Below are 7,862 nucleotides of genomic sequence, written 5' to 3'. Positions count from 1 at the left end.
TTTTTGCTTCGCAGAGACACAGTTCTCTGAACGGAAAATTCCATAAATATATACCAACTATTTTTCTATTACCACTTTAATACACAAACTTTTATCACTTCCAGTTTAATACTCTAATTATTTTCTTTGCCCAGATTAATATTCAAACATTTAGCCGCGTACCCAATTCACAACCGCGGGTTAATTAGACTTAACGAGACTGTTCATGGTGGTTAACTTTCGTTTGATATGTGGTTAAGTTAACTCGAGTGTCACTTAACAGTTTTAAATTCCTAATTTTCAGAAACCCTAAATCCCCAATTTATGAACCGTAAATCGCAACTATGAGAAATTGAAGATGAGAGGAGCCTAAATCAAATAAGAGAACATGAGTCCGACGTTCTAACGAGAATCGAAGTTCAATTTTAGTGAAATCAAGCTGGATGAGGTATGAATTTAACGATTCTGGGGTTTTGTTTGTTTGCATCTTTTAGTTTTTAGATTCTCTAATCCGAGTTCTTCTGAGTTCTTCATCTGAATATCATCTTATATATGTGCAGTCACGACGAAGAGATGAAGATGCATATTACTTATGGGGGTTTCATGACGCTCACAGACAATGAGTTCTCTTATTCTGGTGGAAAGTTGGCGATGGATTATCGCATAGATCCAGACCTGATGACATGGTCAATTTTCCAGGAATTTACGGAGAAGCAAGGAATTGTGAGGGGTGTGGAGCAAGTGTGGTATCGACTACCAAATGAGAACATTTCAGTGGCAAGATGTATATGCGAAGACAAGGATAACAAGATCAGAAAGATGTGTTCAGAAGTAGCAGAAGTTGGAGAAGTTTATGTGTACATTGTACATGGTGTATCTCCACCAATTATGGGTAATGTGGCTGATATTGAAGCACACCTAGATGATGGCGAAGATACTGATAATGAAAAGGAAGACGAAGAAGAAGAAGAAGAAGAAGTGGAAGACGGTGAGCTAGATCCTGAAGAAAATGATGATGATGAGAATGCAAATGAGGATGTTGGTGATGATGTTAGACATGCTGAAAGTGATGATGAGAATATACAAGTTGTTGAGGAAGCTAGTAATAAAGATCCACCGTCTGAGGATGAGGCTGTTATTTTAGGTGAAGGAGCTGTTGATCAACGATTTGAAAACTTTTTTGCAAATGCGGAAGAGGAGGCCCGCATATATGGTGCTGTTCCGCAGACATATGATGATGATGAAAGTGAAAGTGAAGAGGAGATTGAAATTGATACAGGTGAATATCCGGATTCTCCAGTTGATACCGATGAAGAGTGGGCAAATTTGTAATAAGAAAGATGAGAAATGCAAGCAAAGGAAGAGTAAAGGACTTATTGACTATGATAAGCCTCCATACTTGTGGTTGATGTAGACATTTAATATTGGAGATGAGTTCAAAGATCAACTGTTAAGGTATGTTTTGAAAACTCAGTATGATGTGAAGCTTAACAGGTGGGAGTCTACAAAGCAAGCAGCTATATGTACTGATCCAAAATGTCCGTGGAGGATTTATTGCTCGGTGGAGAAACCATTGCGAAAGTGGATGGTTAAAGTATATGTAGACAAGAACAATCATGTAGCCACGGGAAGAGCAAGAATGTTGAAACAAGGTACTATTGCCAAGTTGTTTAAAGAGGAAGCACGAAGAAGACCTGACATAAGAAGTACAGATATTAAGGATGAGCTGATGCATATGTACGGTGTGTCAGTTTCGATTTATAAGTGCAGGAAAGCGAGAAGGATTGCATTAGATATGGTTTTGGAAACCCAGAAGCAACAATTTGCAAAGTTGTGGGATTATGAAGCTGAGTTATTGCGATCTGATAAGAATACTACTACAGAAATTGTTACTGTTGAGAAGGATGGTAAACAAGTATTTGATCGCTTCTACGTCTGCTTTGAACCCCTTAGACGAACATGGAAAAAATGTTGTCGCCCTTTGATAGGTTTAGATGGTGCTTTCTTAAAGTGGGAGTTGAAAGGAGAGATACTATCAGCAGTTGGTAGGGATGCAGAAAATAGAATATATCCTATAGCTTGGGCTGTTGTTAGGGGTGAGGACAAGGATTCATGGGAATGGTTCATTAAAAAGCTGAAGATCGACTTAGATTTGGGTTTAGGGGATGGGTATTCTTTCCATTCAGATAAACAAAAGGTACATAAGTGTTTAAAAGCAAAAATTAGACAACATAAATGCTTTGCTATCACTATTTGACATATCGTTTTCTGCAGGGTTTACAAATTGCTCTCGCAACTGTTCTCCCAAATACAGAGCATCGGAATTGTGCAAGGCATGTGTATGGGAACTGGAAGAAACGATTTGGTGATCTTGAGTATAAGCCTTTCTTCTGGAATGTGGCCTACAATTACACTGAAGGAGAGTATAAAATGCACATGGAGGAGCTGCGGTTATATGACAGAGAGGCATATGAGGCTTTGTTGGCTGCAGAACCAAAACATTGGTGTCGAGCTTTCTTCTCAATAAATGGAAGATCTGCTAATGTGTGCAACAACCTATCAGAGAGTTTCAATAGGACTATCAAAAAAGCTAGAGAACTGCCTTTTCTTAATATGTTGGAAACCATAAGAAGACAAGCCATGATGCGCATTGCTCGGAGGTTTAAGAAAGCTAGCAAGTGTATAATGCCATTCCCACAAAGGATAGCAGATGTCTTGGAAGTGAATCGCAAAAACAGCAAAGATTGCAAGATTATCATAAGCAGTGATAACTTATATGAAGTTGTGTTGTATGGTACTGGTCATGAGGTCAGCTTACGGATGGGAACTTGTGCTTGTCAGCGTTGGGACCTCACTGGTATTCCTTGCAATCATGTAATCTGTGTCATCAATGACATTCGCCATAAACCGGAAGAGTAAGTCAAATAAGGTTTTCATCATCAATTGCTATAAAATGTCTTCTTTATATGTTGATTATGCGTTTGGTTTTGGATATTTGCAGTTATGTTGTTAACTATTATAGGACTGGAGTTTGGATAGATAATTATAGGAACAACATAAAACCAGTTAATGGGGAGCTTTATTGGCACAAAACCAATAAGGAACCCATTGGAGTACCAGGTTTCAGGAAGATGCCAGGACGTCCTAGGAAGAATCGGATAAAACCTGCACATGAGTCCTCATCCAAGCCCAATAAAGCAACTCGTCATGGAAGGACAATCACTTGTGGTAACTGCAAACAAATTGGACATAATCTTGGAACTTGTAAGAATGAATCTTACGCAATGGAAGGTCCAAAACGGAAGCGTGGAAGACCTCGAAAGATACCAGTAAGTGTAAATCTTCCCTTAATTTTTTTGAACTTTTACATTGTCTTATGTTTGTCTTCTTTAACATTTCAGGTTGATGGTGAAAGCAACACAAATCCACCAAAAAGGCGAAAAACAAACACTCAGCCGCCTCCTGCTTCTGCATCTACATCAACATACCCATTATCATCTATTGCTCCTGCAACTACATCAACATTTCCATTATCATCTAGTGCTCCTGCTAAAGGCTCAGCTCCTACACGTCGCCGTNACACGTCGTCGTGGTCGTCCACCGGGTCAAGGTCGTGGTCGTCCACCGGGTCAAGGTCGTGGTCGTCCTCCAGTCCGGAAACAGCCATTTATTCGAAGAGGAATTGGGGTATACATATGCTCTTTCACAGATTGAGTATTAGATGTTAGAGGAAACAGAGCACGAGATCTTGGAGGTGCTCCGGCGTACAACATATCTCAGGGACCACGCCAACTCTAGTAATATTACCAATTGGGTTACCATGTTAACTATAGTAGTCTTTTGCATCCCTTCCCATTTTTAACTTTTTGTATTATCTATGACAGTTATTTTTTTGGATTGGTAACTTTTCTTATGAATGCTTTGATTATTGTCTATGGTAACTAAACAACAACAATAGCAATATTAGTTTATATCCAACCAAATACAACATTAAGCAAGTACAAAAATAAAATACCAACGCTACTTCAAAGCATGAACGAGAACTGCAACAACACATACAAAACCCACCCACGATAAAATCATACACTAGCGAAGCATCTTCTCCTTCTCGCTGCTCACCATAATCTCCTGCTTCAGCTTCATGTTTTCCTGCTCCATTGCATCTCATACCTTTGGTTTCACAGTTGTTTCTTCTTTCAGCTTCTTGTTTTCTTTTTCCATTGCATCCCATAGCTCTGATTTATCAACCATTGATCCTCTTTGAGTACCCTTTTCCCGTTTTCCACCTTCAACCAATGCTCTAAGCTTCTTCAACTCTTCTTCTTTCCCATTAATTACATCGCGTGCTTCTAGCAAAGCTTCTTTTTGCCACCCGTGAGGTTTTTCAACATCAAACCAACTAAAGAAATCGCACACACCCCTCCACGCATCTCCACATTTGTAAAACCTTCTCCCTGGATTTGCATCGGTCCAAGACTTTTTCATGATCGCCACCTTGCCACAGTCACAGAAAACCTCCCCACTACTTGGCCCGAAGCTCATTCCTCTGCTAGTAGCATTTGACCCACTTCTTGAATTTTGGCTTCGATTCATCGTCTCTTTCCCGAAGCTCGTACCTTTCTCCAAAATCAAAATTAGGGTTTAGATTTGGGGATTTTTCTAAATTGAAATTTATAAGCACATGTGTTTTATGTTTTAACCCTGGTTAGTAACTTAACCACATATCAAACGGAAGTTAACCACCGTGAACAGTCTCGTTAAGTCTAATTAATCCGCGGTTGTGAATTGGGTACGCGGCTAAATGTTTGAGTATTAATCTGGGCAAAGAAAATAATTGGAGTATTAAACTGGAAGTGATAAAAGTTTGTGTATTAAAGTGGTAATAGAAAAATAGTTGGTGTATTTTTATGGAATTTTCCCTTCTCTGAAAATCTAAGGTTAAATCTTTATTTTTATTATGTTTAATTATTAAAAAAATAAAACAGATCCCATCGGTATAACCGATGGGAATGCTCTTATGGTGTTCTATCCAAACCCCTGTTTTAGAAATCGCTAGGCGCTAGTCGGGCGGTCGGGGTGGGCCTAGCGCCTAGCGAGAAAACCGGAGATTAAACGAAGATTAATCGGGGACTAGTTTTAGGATTATTTTATTAAATTAATAGTAAATTAAAAATATATAGTACTAAATATATGTATAATTCTGTTTATGTGAAAAGAAAAATATCAAATAAAATATAAAGTTATAGTATTGTCTTTAAAACTACGGTAAATACATAAGGATGTAATTTAAAAAAAAAACATATGATTTTAATTAAAAGTTTGTACATTAGTTATTGTAAAACATCATAAACTCTTAATTTAAATGTTTAAATAATAAATATATATATATATATATATATATATATTTAATTTATATTTGGCTCCAAAAATAATCGGTATATACAAAATTAAGCGGGAATTAATGGGATTAGATGGTATAATCGGATAATCGATGCTAGGCGGAGATTAGTCATTAATCGAGGCGGAGAGAGTGGGCCTAGCGATTTTACGGAGCGTAATCGGTGCTAGGCGGAGATTTTTAAAACAGGGATCCAAACCAATGTAAATGAAAAAAATATTTAGAATCCGGATCTGGATATCCGGTTCAAAATTTTGTGGTATTCGGATCTGGATCCGGTTTTGACGGATTTTAGATTTTTATATTTGGATTTGGTTTTGACTTCTCCGGATATCCGGTTTTTGGAGTGGATACAGACGGATCCCGGATCGGGTCACGAATCCCGGATAGTTGGTCTCAGGCCTAGTGTGTTGTAGATGAAATCACAATTTCAATTTTATTTTCAAAAATATATTTGTTAGTCGTAAATCTCTAATGCAATTGAATATTTTTGAAAATTATAAATAGATAAAGATATACATACAGTATATATATAATATTGAGGTAAAAATTTATACAATAAATAAGATGCATATTTTGAAGTTTTTTATAGTTTTTCTGTTTTATAATCTGCTTATAAAATTTCACAGTAAATTTATAACAAAATAAAAGTGTCTATTTTAAAAACATACTTATATGAAAGCTGTGTTGGAGATTTCATTGAGTTAATAATTACTATGTCACATCAATGGTTACGGAATCAAGATTATAATTTAGATTTAACGACGTCCGTAACTTTGATGTGACCATATTAGTAATTAACTCAATGAGATCTCCACTACAACTTTCAAAAATGTTTTTTTTTTGTTATATATTAAACTATAATTTGTACCCGCGTACGCGCGAAGTTTTAATTTAAAATATTTTCTATCAATATAAATTTTTGAGCTCAAATATAATCATTTAAACTTTTGATTATATAAACACTAAAATTACTTTAATAAGTGATATACAACATAATGTTCTAAAACGTGGGCGTTTTGTCCGTATACGCACCGTCTATTCTCTATTCGATGTCGTAACGTATCAAATACATCATATATAACTTATTATCCATTTTCTTATAAAGCGGGCGCTTGGGCACCGCAGAGTCCGCGTATACAACACCACCGAAACGTTGTCTATACGTTTTCTTAAGTGGACAAAAACCTAGTTTCTCAATACTTAATAAAAAACCTTAAATACAATCACAACTAATATTGATATCTCTCTCGCTATACCTCTCGTTTTTATAGCTCGTTAAATTCTATTACTCTTATCTGTCATTCGGTATTCCTCTTTAGTTTATCTTTCTACTCCGGTTGACCTTCTTCCCAACGTAAGCTACTATGCTGCTTTATGGTCACTTTCGTGTATTGTAGTCTTTGTGGTACAATTTTTCTTTATTATTTAATATTATACTATACTAGTAATAGTTTGTTGATGTCTCTGTTCATACCTTTGGTTTATTGTTCATGGCTATTCCTTGTGAAGTGTTTATATAACATTGATTGTTGGAGTAATAATCATATTCTGCTGTCATGATTTGATTATTTAATTATTTATATTTATATTTTTTGTATTTTTTTCAGTAAAAATTGAAGGAGATTATCATCAAAATTCAGCTGCTATGATTTCTGACTGAATCTGCATAAATATTTGCTTACAGAAAATAGCTATTTTATACATTTTATATATATTACATATATATATATAATTATTTAGTATATATAAATATCCGTCTAGGTTCCGTCTAAACACTCGTGTATACAGTTAGACACTAGGCATTAGTCTAACGCCTAGAAAACGCCTAGCGCGTTGTAGATCACTGCAACATATATATTGTTGAAAGATAATATTTCTTTGTTATATCTATTTGCGCATGATTTTAATTTAAGTTTTTTATCAATAAAAATTATTGAATATAAATATAATCATTTGAAGTTTAAAAAATAAATCTATACAAAAGCTATACTTATTTTACTAATATATATGTAACATTTATTGTCTATTGTCGCAATAATGTTTTCTTGGCAAATTAACAATATATCACATGATAACAAAAAATAACTTAAAAATCTCACTGGAAAAGTCGACAATCTTCTAACATTTTACCTCTAAAAGAGTTCATTCTATATTTATATCCCATGAAAAAATCTTTTTAAAAGTTTTAATGTCGAATTTTGATAGTCGGCCTAATTATAAAGATCATTAAAACATATTGATTTTCTACAATAAATGTAAAGATACAAAGTTTCATGAACATTTTTAGTGATATTGCGTTACAACGGGGTTGTCCAAGTGCATTACCTACCATAATAGAATTTCCGACCAAGTCAAGAATGCTTAAATAGTGAAACAGTTAAACCTAACAATGAATATTCATTCACTAATCCAAATTACATATTTTTCTAAAACCTCATATGCTATTTTCATATGTTAATTTTGTGATGCAACCTCAGCATCG

The sequence above is a fragment of the Camelina sativa genome, chromosome 19 (genome assembly GCF_000633955.1).
Source record: "Camelina sativa cultivar DH55 chromosome 19, Cs, whole genome shotgun sequence".
Taxonomy (NCBI): domain Eukaryota; kingdom Viridiplantae; phylum Streptophyta; class Magnoliopsida; order Brassicales; family Brassicaceae; genus Camelina; species Camelina sativa.
Note: the sequence above shows the minus strand (reverse complement) of the source record.